We start from the raw sequence: 14229 nt of genomic DNA, 5'->3' as shown, positions 1-14229 counted from the left end.
ATTTCACATGTGAAAAATCGGCGTTCAACGTTTCTCGGCTTTAGTTCATATGGAACCCAATTTCCTTGCTTTTGAATCATTCCCAACGATTTTAAGCGATGTGAAATTGCTGGTTGAGTCACTCCTAATGTAAATGCAAGTGCTTGCGTTTGGCACGAATCTTCATCCAATGCTTCCAATTCCGCGTCTTCGTACACTTTCGGTCTTCCACTACGTTCTTTGTCTTCAACGCCAAATTCACCGTTCTTAAATTTTTGAAACCACTTACGGCAACTTCTTTCACTTAAGGCAGCCTCATCATATGTTTCTACAAGCAATCGGTGCGCCTCAGTTGCAGATTTCTTCAAATTAAAGAAGTAAATCAAAAGCTCCCGCAAATGATGCTTATTCGGCTCAAAACTCGACATTTTCGCACGAAAAAAGATATAAGATGCTGATGCAAAATCACTAATATTTTAACGTTTTGTTGTCCAACCTTACAATACAGTTTACAGACGTTTTACAACTGACAATTTTAATTATAACATACTGGTAGCGCCATTGTTTGTCAAACGGCGGAAACTTATTTATATTCCCAATATAAAATTTTTTCTTACATCCGGTGGACGAGACATTAAAATCTTTTGTGTTCACAGATATTCCTCTAATAAAATTGGTGAGGAATAAATTGTTCGATTCCGGATTCAGTATGGATGATTTGACTGTAAATAAATCGATTTTAAAAGAGTTAGTGAATCTTAATAAAAAAGATTTAAAAATAGCCTTCAACTTAAATAGAGATTACCTTAGTGCAGAAGGCTTTTAGCGACAAAACATGAAACTAGCAGCCCAAGTTTTTTTCTCTTAGAAATGCTACGGCTATAAAATATTGCGTACAACAAGGTTTTTTTCAAAGATAAAAATTGGAAAGCAATGGGAGACATGATAGAACTAGTAAATAATTGGTTCGATTTTCTGAATACACAATCTAAATATTGATGAAAATTACAGTGGTTTACGTGCTTATGAAGTTGACTTAGAATACCAGGATAACACTCTCGATAAAATGAGTGACCGCGACCGTGAGTTTATTTTTAAATAACAGAAATATAAGGTCTCTTCATATATAAAATAAATAACAACAAATGAAAGGCGAAGTAAGAGTCAGCGCATTCTTTAAAAAAACATATTAAAGACATAAATCAAAGGTACAAAAAAGGTAAAAAATGAAAAAAGACGTATAATAAGAAATAATAAACGGTGAAAGGTAAACATTACAAGTTTCGGCTATCGGATTGAGCCCTCTTCAGATGTTAATAGAATAGAAACAGAATTAAAAAATAATAAATAATAAATAATAATTGTCGCAAAAGTTCATAGATTAAGAATACACGCAGTTCGGTTGAGTATCGATGTAGAACACGACATTATTATGATTTATATACGATTGAATAGTCAAAAAGGTGTCATGTCTCATAGCCAAGTACTAGTTGATAAAAAAGAAAAACGGAAAAGATCTCTTATGAAAAAAAGTAACTTAAATAAATTAACAACCGAAATTAAGATAAAAAGTGAAAATTCACCAGCAAACATAAGTAAAACGATCAAAAATAATGTATCCATATAAATATAAATGGTATGAACGCATAAAGACGGATGGAATGCAGATGTGAAAAACGAACATTGTGTAGCGAATTAATGTGACTACTCGCTGTGAATCGCCACGCATTGAGAGAGGAGACGGGCCGTCAATATCAAAAAGTCAAACTTTATTTACAATGGGTAAATATGCCTTATGGAGAAATATGCCTTCAGTGTCCGTTTGCAAATTAAGACTGTTTTTCTGTTTCTTTATGTAAAGCATTTCGGAAATCAAATGCTTCCTATAAGAAGGCTCTTCATCTAAGATTTCTTCATTTTTTACCTTTTTTATACCTTTGATTTATGTCTTTAATTATATATTTTTTTAAGGAATGCGCTGACTCTTACTTTGCCCTTCATTTGTTGTTATTTATTTTATTTAAAAAATAAAAGTATGTGAAAAAAAATCCCTTATGCCATTTTGAAAAGGAATATTATTAATTAATAAATCCCTGAAAGAGTTGCTCCTGCATTTGAAGGAAAAATACATATCTGAGAATTTCATTCCGGAATATGTAATTACCAGACGACTCCCAGGATATACTCGAAAATTTCTTTGCACACATCAGACCGATGGGAGAAATGCATGGTTACCCGTACAGTGTCAAATACGTTTAAAATGATATATCCTAGAAAAACATTCTGAGTACGGAATATCAGAAAAAACAAACACAAAAAGAGATACAAGCTCAACTCCGTTTGTGGATTTCGAAGATGTATGCGATTTTTTCCAATCAGAGTTGATGAATGCTTTTAAACAGGATGAAATCGCAATGGAAATATCAATGTTCAATGAAGAACTGCAAACAGGAATAGAAAAAAATTCTAACGACATGCATGAAGTAGAAGGAGAACAGAAAGAAGATGCAGGTAATTTTGATCATTTAATAAAATAAAAAAGAATGTGTTAGTTACATATAAATATAAAGAAGAGTATAATAATTTAATAATCGTAAAAATAATATTGTATTATGATATTACAATTATTAAAAATAAATTTCTCCATTGCTTTTGCATTTTAAAAATATTTGAGATCATAAAGTCAAAAAAAGTAATTTTTCGCGTCGCAGGTACTTAGTACGTGTGCACCAATATGTTCCGTCGTGCACATGAACTCAAGTTGAGAGCTCGGGACAGCAGATTGCGATAAAATTATCGACCGCGTAAATCACATGTTCGCGTTCTCAAAATTTGTAATTGTGATCGCTTCCGATCAAACAAACCACGCCCTATGCACGGTCACTTCTATGCACGTGTCGTCACGTAGATGACGAGGCGGGTGGGAATGTTTGAGATCATAAAGTCAGTAAAAAGTAAAAATTCTTTTCTTTTTAATTAACATAAATTGTCGTTGAATGTATGTATAAAATGAGTCGTTGAATTCTTTTCTAGCACGACCTCAATTTTCACAAGGACTATCAGTTTGTAATTTTTTTAATAAATAAAATCATTTATACACACACATACACCGACAACAGCAACGGATCACCAAAGGTTTGAGAACAATTCGATAGCGCGCGCGAGCGCAGCGCTCAGACAAATACGTCACGCGCGACCGCCAATTCCACGCGCGGATTTTCTGTCGCGCATGACTATTGCGTCGAAAGTCGAGAGAAATGAATCCGAGGCGCCAATCAATCTCATACAACGAATGCCACGTTAAAAATTGTAATAGTTGGCAAATCATTATTGAGCACTATCAAAAGGAGATCCCGTGCCACGAAGGCAATATATATGCCGATCGCCGCCGCTCTTCCTCTCTCAGTGCTCAGAGTCTCGCTGTAGTATCGTATCGAAAACCGCCGTGAAAAACCGCCACCGCTGTAAAGAAAATTCCTTCGAGAACTGCCGAGAAATCGCCGCGATTTTCTATCGCTATCGAGTGAGATAATTCGAAAAAAAGGATTGTGTGTAAAAATTTTGCTGTAAGTGCTTCAATTTGTGTTGCATTTATTTTAGTAAAAAATAAAGTGAATCTTTTGTCAAAAAACAAAGAAACGTTGCTCTTCTAACTATTGTGCGTTAAACCAGCCGTGTCCGTCCTCTCGCTTCATTCTTTCGCGCGGTGCATTCGCACACATTAAATAAAGTTTTCTTATTGCAATAAACTGATATATTTTGCAATTTATTAACGATTTCTCAGGGTTTCTCATATTGGGAGCATAATTTTTCGATGTTGCATAAAGATAGTTTTATAATATAAAATAGTATAAAATAAAATAATTGTAAATAATTATACAATAATAAAAGAATTGTGCTTAAAACTGTTACTTATTATTATTTTACAATATTATTTCATTACTTATATTTATTAGAAATTGTAATCCACATTGATAATGCGACGGTAGACGAGCGGAAGCTATTGGAAGAATTTGAAAAAGACACAGCATGCCAAAAAATTGAATCTGAGGCTTTAATATATGTGGCTGATTATGTCGCGCATCGATTTTGCTGTTATTTCGTCACCTTGGTCTGCCTACTGCGAAAATGTAATCTCTCGATGAACATCATTGATTAATTATCATGTATATCAAGAAAAAACTGTATTTATCCGTCTGAGAATTTCCAAGCTGTTGCCAAAATTATGGAAAAGGAATTTCTAAAATTCCATGGCAACAGTTTCAGTAAAGAGCCTGCAATATTCGATAAGATCACGGACCGTGTTATCCTTAGGATAAATAAAGATGTATTTCCGCGAGTAGTAATTCATTGTTTAATAAGAACCAGGACATACATCCACATTTGCGAAACATGAATTTAAAAATTAAGGAGCAAAATATTTTAAAAGAAGAACAAAATAAAGGAAAAAATACAAAATTAAAATATATCTGTAACAAAATCGCGTTATAATTCATTTTTATTACATATTTAATTATTTTATTATATATTCATTTATTATATTTAATTATTTAATTATTTAATTATATTTTATTACATATATTTTATGAATTATTTCTTTTCAATAAAATATACTATAACTCAAACATGATCTTTCCATTTCATATTGCATAAACTTGTTTTAAAATTCGTTACTTGCATTGCCGCATACGTCTGATTGACGTCGAAATATATTATACTACGAGGGTGATCCCAGAAGTACCCGACTTAACAAAGAAAACACAAAAATTTGGGAAAAAATATCTTTATTTCTTAACATAGTCTCCTTTTAGCTCGATACACTTTTCCCAGCGATGTTCAATAGCTTCGATGACCTGTTTATAGTAAGAACTGTTGAACTCAAAATAGCCATTAACCGCAGATACTCCACCTCTTCATTGTTGGTAAATCTTCTACCACCGAGCCATTTTTTCAAGTTTGGAAAGAGAAAATAATCCGAGGGGGCTAAATCTGGCGAATAGGGTGCGTGGGGAAGCAATTCGAACTTTAACTCATTGATTTTGGCCATCGCGATAATGGATGTGTGAACTGGTGCATTGTCTTGATGAAACAACACTTTCTTTTTCGCCAAATGTGGCCGTTTTTCCTTGATTTCATCACCCAAACGCTGCAATAAGTTCGCATAATACTCGCCATTGATTGTTCTTCCTTTCTGAAAGTAATCAATGAAAATTATGCCACGCGCATCCCAGAAAACTGACGCCATGACCTTGCCTGCCGATGAAACTGTTTTTGCTTTCTTCGGAGCCGATTCCACCTTTTCAGTCCATTGCTTCGACTGTTCCTTTGGTTTAAGTGTGAAGTGATGGACCCATGTTTCATCCATAGTTATAAATTGGCGCAAAAATTCGGCTTTGTTGCTGCGAAACATCGCCAAACACTCGATTGAAACATCCTCTCGACGTTGCTTTTGTTCAATTGTGAGCAAGCGCGGCACCCACCTTGCGCACAGCTTTCTCATCTCCAAATTTTCAGCCAATATGCCATGTACAGCACTTTTTGAAATATTTACCATGTCTGCTAGCTCGCGCACTTTCAATCGACGGTCACCCAATACCATTTTGTGAATTTTCTTCACCATTTCTGGAATGGCCACCTCACTTGGTCGACCACTGCGATGTTCGTCTTCGCAGCTCGTACGGCCTCGTTTAAACTCTGCCACCCAATATTTTACTGTTGTAAACGAAGGAGCAGATTCCTCCAGAGTAGAATCCAGCTCGGCTTTGATATTGGTTGGGCTAAGACCTTTCAAATGAAAGTATTGTATCACATAACGATGACCAATTTTTTCCATCTTTGCAAATTCACTGAGATCGTCCACTATTGATGGCTGCCAAACAAATACTGAACAACGTAGCGTCTTCAAACTTCATAGTTAAGCTTTAGAAAGTTGGTGCTTTCCCCTACAGTGATTTTTTTTATACAACAACCGTCATCTGTACGCCAAGTCGGGTATTTCTGGGACCACCCTCGTATGTTACCGCCCATCTTCTCCATTATATGCAATGCTTCACCTTTCTAATTCCACCATGTGTGTGCCGGCAAGCCGGCTCTCTCCTGATGCTTTCCCGTAGTTCAAAATTTCCGGAGATTTGGCTCGAAGGCTCAATGTTTGTTTTGTTTTTTGCTGTGGAAAAGGTATCAGAACTGATGAATCTCCTAATATTTTTTGTTTTCTTGAAATTGTTTTATTCCACGACTTGTGATATGTACACTTGAATGAACGGTCACACACTGGAGTAAGAATACGCGCGCTCTTGCTTCCGTCTCACTGCGACCAACTTAAATTACGTCGAAACTACGAAGTAACTAAGATCGCTCAAAGTGACGCGGGAAAAATAAAAATATCTTAGCAATTTAGACTGTATTTTTATGATAAAATCTAGACATTGTTTAGATCGTTATCTTAATTAAAATATCTTAAGTGATCGCAAGAAATGAACATTAATTGAATTAATACTATAAAATTTGTAAATCTAGAAACTCAAAATTCAGTTGCTTTCTTTAAATTTAGACAGTTCTTCTATCCTCATGTTTATTGAAATTATTGATTATAATTCTACTAGGATCTGCTTAAGCCTTCAATATTGTGAAATGATGACTTTGTAATATAACGTAACCTTCGCATATCAAACTGTTTGCTTCACAATAACTTATTTTGGTATGCTAAACGAATATTTCTAAGTATTCATCGAGTGTTGATTCATATTATTTAATTTTATCTTTGAGCATCCTTTTTTTTCAGATTACTAACAATTTACTAAACTTATTTCTATCTGGTAAATAAAAACTTGTGCTGTCTTTTTAATTGCATGCATATAGTTATATGTTGTTGATTTTTAATTTTGTACTAATTGTCTTTTCAGGTTACTAATCTCTTGAAGTTTTTCCTATGTATGAACTTTTAAAATAAACTAAATTATTTCCAATTTTTTGATGTTGTTTTCCTTTCTCTTTTCCTTCATTGTGTTAGTCTAAACTTTCTTAATCCATCTATATTCATTGTAAAGTTAACTGAAATTCCAATTTATATTTAATTTTTATTTAACACAAATATAATTATTCAAACTTAAATTACTAAATTAATGTCTTGCATATAATTTACATCTGGGTTTTACATTTTGTCCTTTTGATCTATTGTTGAATTTGTTAAAATAAAAATTTAAATTACATTTTAATAAATTTTAATTAACATATTAAACCTATAAATAATAATTTATTAAAAAGAAAAGGGGAGGAAAAAATAAAGAATAGGAAAGTGATATATTTGTTATTATTACTCATCAATATTATAAACACGAATATTTGTGAATGGCTAATCGATAAATATAAATATTTAAACAAATATTAAGAATCTTTAATTTAGATCGTATATGTTAGAAATACAATTAACACTAAAAAATGCCTATTATGGTCGAAACTGGATCTTCATTGCTTCAAATAATTCAATCTTGAATTATTTAAATATCAATCTTATTTAAATATTCAATCTTGAATTATTAATATACACTATATATATACTTGCATATATACTTCCATATTGTAGTCTTTTTAGAATTGCACGCCAAATTGTTTTTCTGGACTATAAACGCAATTAAAACTAATCCAGTAATCGCAAATTAAATTAACAAGCAATTTAATAATTTGATGCTACCATCAGGCATCATATTATAAAGATGTTAATATGTTGAAACTGTTAACAAATTTATTGCGAAAAATATTACTTCAGCCGGATTTCTTGTATTCCGTACGAGCATCCTAAACCATTAGACCACCGAGGCCTTAATAATATTCTTTGCAATAATCGGTACAATAAGGAAACAACGTCTTTCTTTTAGGCGATATAATATAAACAAATTATTAAGAATTTTTAATCTAGACCGCATATGTGAGAAACACAATTAATATTAGAAAAATAACATATTAACATCTTTATAATATTATATTATATGATGCTTGATGGTAGCATCAAATTATTAAATTTTATTATAATTGTTCGTCTATTCAATTTATTGACAATTTTGTAATTTCGTTAACAATAATAATCTGGAATCGATTGTTAACCATTTGAAATTGGCCTTTAACAGTGTTAATTTCTGACTTGATTCGATTAATTTATCTTTGGAAATAAACAAAACGCAATTTACAATTTCATAGAATCAAGAAATTTTTAATACCAATAGATATTCAACTAAATGACAGGATTATTCCGTTTTCTAACTCAGTTAAATATTTGGGATGATCATGGATTCAGGTTTAAGATGGAGAGATCACTTGGTTGAACTCAAGCCTAAGACAACAAAGTTTTTGAATATTCTTAAATGGATTTCTGGCTCTTCATAAGGCATTGACCAATAATTGCTATTATGTTTATTAATGCGATTATTTTGGGTCATTGTGAATAGGGTTCTTTCTGATTTGTTAGTGCGTCTAAAACATACATTAAACAAATAAATAACATGCTTTGTACAGCTTATAAATTAGCTCTGGATCTTCCTAGATCTTCGGCAAAGTATGCTGGAAATTCTCTGATCCGAATCTTTTTGAAACTAAGGTTGCAAAACTAACTGATAATTATCTTTTAAAATCTATTTAATTCAAACATACTCCTATTATTAATAGAATTAACCATTTAGCGCATCTTGCTGCTTATGGAAAGATTGCTAAAAGAAACATTCCATATATTGTTTATAGATGGAATGAAATAAATATTTTTAAAGATTCAATTTATATATGGGAAATCCACCCATTGTTTGCCTATCCTTTAGACTTTTTATCTGTTAAATGTGAATTTTAAATTCAGAGAATTTGGCTAAAAGTTGTGATAATCTAGATAGAACCTTTATAAATTTAATTGCATTTAGAGCTGCCTCACTTAATTAGAATTTACACAGATGGTTTTAGATATATGTACATATATTGGATGGTGTCACATATGTTGGATGCGCCTTTTGGATTCCATCAAGGAATTTTGGGTATTCTTTAAACCCGATTTCTAGCTCTTTTGCTGCGAAGGCTTGGGCCATTTTAGGCCCAATGTTCAGATTCTTCACCGGATAGGTAATCGCTGGGTGATTGAGTGAGTGGGCGGAGCCTAGCAAAAAGTACCGGAGGGGTTTGGAAATCTGAACGTACTCTAAGACATGAGTATCCTACAGGCATTGGTTACAGCAAATAGTAACATAAATCATCATTTGATATTAAATATCAAATTTAACATGAATTACACATAATTATATATAACTAAAATATACGTATATAATAATAATAATAAATATAATAAAAATAATAAATATCTTACTAATATTTAAGTCCTGTAAAATCTAATAGATGATTAAATACTTGATGTCTTTTGAGTTGTGGTTTATACTGTTTATAACAGGCATAACTTAAAATTTAAATTTTTGTATAGATGCACGTCAAAAACATACTGGGATAGCACAGGAAGTCTTTAATGCGCCACTACCATCTATTCCACCCGGCTCAAGAAACCAAGCTCTCTAGTTTTTCCATCCTCCCGAATGGATAGAATAGGAATCTGAACGTCGTTTCACCTAAGCGTTCAATAAAGGCACTCAAAAGGAATTTAGATACTTTCTGGATGTCTAGGTGCACCCGGGTAGGGAATCAGAACGCAGCCTTAGAGACAATTAATTACTGAGAAATAATATCCATTTCGCTAATATTTGTATAGATTCAAAAAGCTATCTAACTGCACTTTTGTTGGGCAAAAATAACAAATCTAAGCTTTGTCTCTTAGTTCGGGATATCCAAAATAAATTATTTTTAATCAGGAAAAATTTTCCTGATATCCATATTAGGTTTACTTAGTGTCTTGCACATATAGATATCAAAATTGCAGATTTCATGGCTAAGGAGACTGCAAGATCCGGTATTCTACTTAATAATAAAATAGATTATAAACATTCGTTGATTTCAGGACGTTATGAAGTATTAACGACAAATGTTTATGAATTATTCGATATGAGAGCTGGTAAATATTATATAAAAATAGTGGAATACATTGATTTGAAATTATTCAATAAAGTCAAGATTAATAGAATAAATTTTAGCAGAGTTATAATAGTTATGTAGTTATTGTTTCACTCCTTTCTTTATAAAATTAAAGTTAAGAATGATCTGAAGTGCGATTGTGGATTTCAAGACCTTAATCATATAATATGGGTATGTTCTAAATATATGAAAATGAAAGCAGGAAGATAATGATAAAATCTTTTTTAGATCTGAAGTTATATCCTTCTTTCTCTGTGGCTTATGTTTTAACTGAGGCAAATATTAAGGCAGTTAAATATATATTAAATTACAATAATATAAGTATTTGAGATTTGGATGTTGAAATGTTGTAACGGTCTTTTGTCCAAGATGTGCCTCAGATCATCAGCTGGTGGCACCAGCTGCAGTTGGACCTCGGAGCTCTATCCTTTGTGATGTGAAGGAATAGCATTGGTTCTGGGCATAGAGTATAGAGAATAGAAGACTAAACTAGGCTTTGTGTCAAAATCGGATTTCTGAATTAATATTGGTGGTGCTCGGTAGGCGGCGTTCGAATCGCAAAACTTCTCTCATATACGCTTACGCACACACAACCAAACACATATAACCTAAAAATAGAGACATTATTCTTTAACATCACGCTCTGACAGTAACAGAGACGTAAATTGTCATTAAGAATGGAGCACTGTTCATGTAAAATTGGTATGATTTACTATGCAAACTGCGAGAACGGTGGAACGAAAGTGACATTTCAATCACACTAATTCAGATGACCACTTTTGACCACGCTTTTTGATGGCCTCGTCCATGTAAGTTCGGCTTTCTGTTCTCTATATTTCATGGCTCTGGGAATTAAAGTGAGTTGAGTCTCTAAGCATAATTGGTGCGAGAGATCCCTCGTGGTTGCGAGAAAAAGTGACTTCGAGAACACTAACCTTATTGATTGCAATAAAGTAAAGGTGAGATCTCTGATTCCCCGTAGAGGTTATTACGGGATTATATTCCCGAAATCAACGCATGGTGACTCTTAGTCACCTTGAGTCGGAAAATCAAGCAAAAATATAAGAAGTAGAAGCAGCTATTTATGCAGAGGTCCGTTCGGTAAATTTAGATCATGTGACTAACAGATGAGAAAGCAATGGATGCGCTAGCCTGCTGCGTAAACGAATGCACCCATATGTTTCTTTTCTACAGCTGTCTACAGCTGAACTGGTACATATACATAGATACACTAAAATAAGTCTCTAAAGTAGACTAAAATAGATACACAATATGCCGTTTATTTTTTTATGTAATATTTGTAATTGCATTACTTAATCGCTACATTATTTAACAAAAAAATATAAAAACATTAATACCTGCTTAACTTCATCCCGACGGAGTTCATGATTCTTATGAAAGTAAATTCTTATTGTGAATTCTTATGGAATGGAGTAAATGGAGTATGATGGAACTGGTCAACTGGAGCGGGCTAAACATGGCGGTATTGAACATATGCTACAGATGGGTGAGAATGAATGTCGCTTCTCTCAAATATAGGACTCTAATTGCGAGGTTAAAATCGTTGCTATGATAACAATATACTCGATATGTGACGTGGGGCCGCGAGGCCGAAATCGTCATGTGCAAAAAACAGTCTGTGTTGATCCGCACTATTGAACGTACATAATAATCGACACGTAATGTCTATCTTACACATCTGTGTTCCTTCTTTCTGTATATATTCCAAAAGTTTGTTATTCATTTTTGGACACGCTCGTTTGAATTTTTTACACATGATTTCTGAGCTTTGCCAAGATATTTTTAATACATTTAACTGTTCAATCGTATGGAAATAATGTCGAACTCTACATCAAGACTCACCCGAACTGTGAATGTTTTGAATATGCAATCATTTGCGATAATTGATTTTATTCTACGATTTTTTCGTTATGTTAATGTCTGAAGAGGGCTCAATCCGGTAGCCGAAACTTGTAACTTGTAACTTGTAATTATTTTCTTAATTTTCATTTTATTTTTACGTTATGTAATTTTACCTCTGTTAATTGTAATATATTCTTTTGTTAATTTCAAAGAAATTTGTCGACTCTTACTTTACCCGTTACTTATTATTATTTGTTTTGTATAGAAAGAGTCCTTTGATTTGTTATTTAAAAAATACAAAGGTTCTTCACTATAATCGTCTGCAGAAATGAAACCACGCGATGAATTCAGCTCAAAATTTGACAGTAATCAGCTGAAAGATGCTACTTGTCAAAAAGTAATATGACATGACACCGCGAGTGCCCTGTGATAAATTTTCTAAGAACTTATTGACTTGCCCTCATATGTGTTTCTTTCTTCTTCCAACTTCAGCGATATTAGATTATATAGTGCGTGTCGGTAGTATCCAACAATACCATTGCGTTGAACTCTACATTCGTTACTGCAATAGATTAAAAATTTTTACATATAATCAATACCGAAAAGAATCCGCATAAGGAATAATTAGGAAGCTGTAAAGGGGAAAATACGGTAAGTATAAATAATAAGTATGACATAAATAAATGTTTAAAATAAAAAAAATATGTATACATCTCTGTTTGTAATTAATTATTCTTTCTTCGCGATATCGCGTTACGCGCGCGTCATCACTCATGACCGAACTATCGCGCTCTCTAAAATAATAATATAATTTGATAATATAAAAAAATATTTCATAAATAATCGCATTGACTAAACGCTGAAGGTAACGTAAGAAGAAGATGGCGACGCATATGTGATGATAAATATACGAGGTCTGTTCAAAAAGTATCGCGAATTGTGAATTTCCGCGGGTTACGTATATTCGATTTTTGGTTTTTTGTGGCGTTATGTTGGTATTCATGTCTCTCACTTATGCCGACAAGTTCGGCCATTTTGAATGTTCAGTTAATTTTTGACAGCTGCTTTGCTTGCACGTGTTTTGGCTCGTCTTCGATTTTTGCCTATTCCAAAAAATGGATCAAAGAATCTGTATCAAATTTTGTGTGAAAAACAAAATTAAGTGCGCGGACGCATTCCGAATGTTGACTGTGGCATATGGTGAAGCTACCTTGGACCGAAGCAACGTTTATCGGTGGTACAAAATGTTCTCAGAGGGCCGAGAAGATGTGAACGACGAAGAGCGTGCCGGACGCCCGAGCACGTCAACAACAGACGAAAACATTGATGAAGTGAAGAAAATAGTATTGGCCAATCGGAACGGTCAATAAGGAATATTACCTGCAAGTTATGCGCAATTTGCGCGAAGCAATCCGCCAGAAACGCCCGGATTTGTGGAAGAACAAAAATTGGCTTTTGCACCATGATAACGCCCCTGCTCACACATCGTTGCTTGTGCGCGAATTTTTGACCAAAAACAACACACTAATGATGCCGCAGCCACCGTATTCCCCAGATCTGGCCCCCTGTGACTTTTTCTTGTTCCCGAAACTGAAGAGGCTCATGAAAGGACGCCGCTACGCTACGATTGAGGAGATAAAGACGGCATCGAAGGAGGAGCTGAACAAGATCACAAAAAATAATTTTTTGAAGTGCTTCGAGGATTGGAAAAAACGTTGGCACAAGTGTATAATATCTGATGGGGATTACTTTGAAGGGGACAAAATAGATATTCATGAATAAATAAATAATTTTTGAAAAAACACAAAATTCGCGATACTTTTTGAACAGACCTCGTACATGGTAAGTATAGTGTGCGGTGGGGACCGCGCCTGGTGGCGGTGGGAACCGGCGGTGATAGGGACCGATGACGGATCGCGTCCAGAGGCGGGCTACGCCCGAAGGCGGCAGCGGGGACCGACGGCGGATCGCGCTCAGTGGCTATTAACCCTGCATGACGTCATCGCCGTTTTTTCACAGTGATTAACTATAACTTCAAAGTTTTTTTTATATTTTTTTATTCGTTGTTTTTTATTGCGAAATGCATTCTTGTGCAGTGTACGAAGTCTGGCTATTAAATAACGAGACTGCTTATGAAAAAGAGTTTTATTTTAAAAATTATTCTACAATTGAATGCTCCCCTTCAATGTATTCCCCTCCCCTCGCCACACACCGTTCCATTCGTTTTTTCCATTGGTCAAAGCAATGCTGGAAGTCTTCTTTTGTAAGAGCATTTAGGAGCTCCGCCGATTTTCGCTTCACCTTTTTCATCGACTCGAACCGGGTTCCTTTTAA

The sequence above is a fragment of the Trachymyrmex septentrionalis genome, unplaced genomic scaffold (assembly GCF_001594115.1).
Source record: "Trachymyrmex septentrionalis isolate Tsep2-gDNA-1 unplaced genomic scaffold, Tsep1.0 scaffold160, whole genome shotgun sequence".
NCBI classification, from domain to species: domain Eukaryota; kingdom Metazoa; phylum Arthropoda; class Insecta; order Hymenoptera; family Formicidae; genus Trachymyrmex; species Trachymyrmex septentrionalis.
This window is presented reverse-complemented; position numbering follows the sequence as displayed.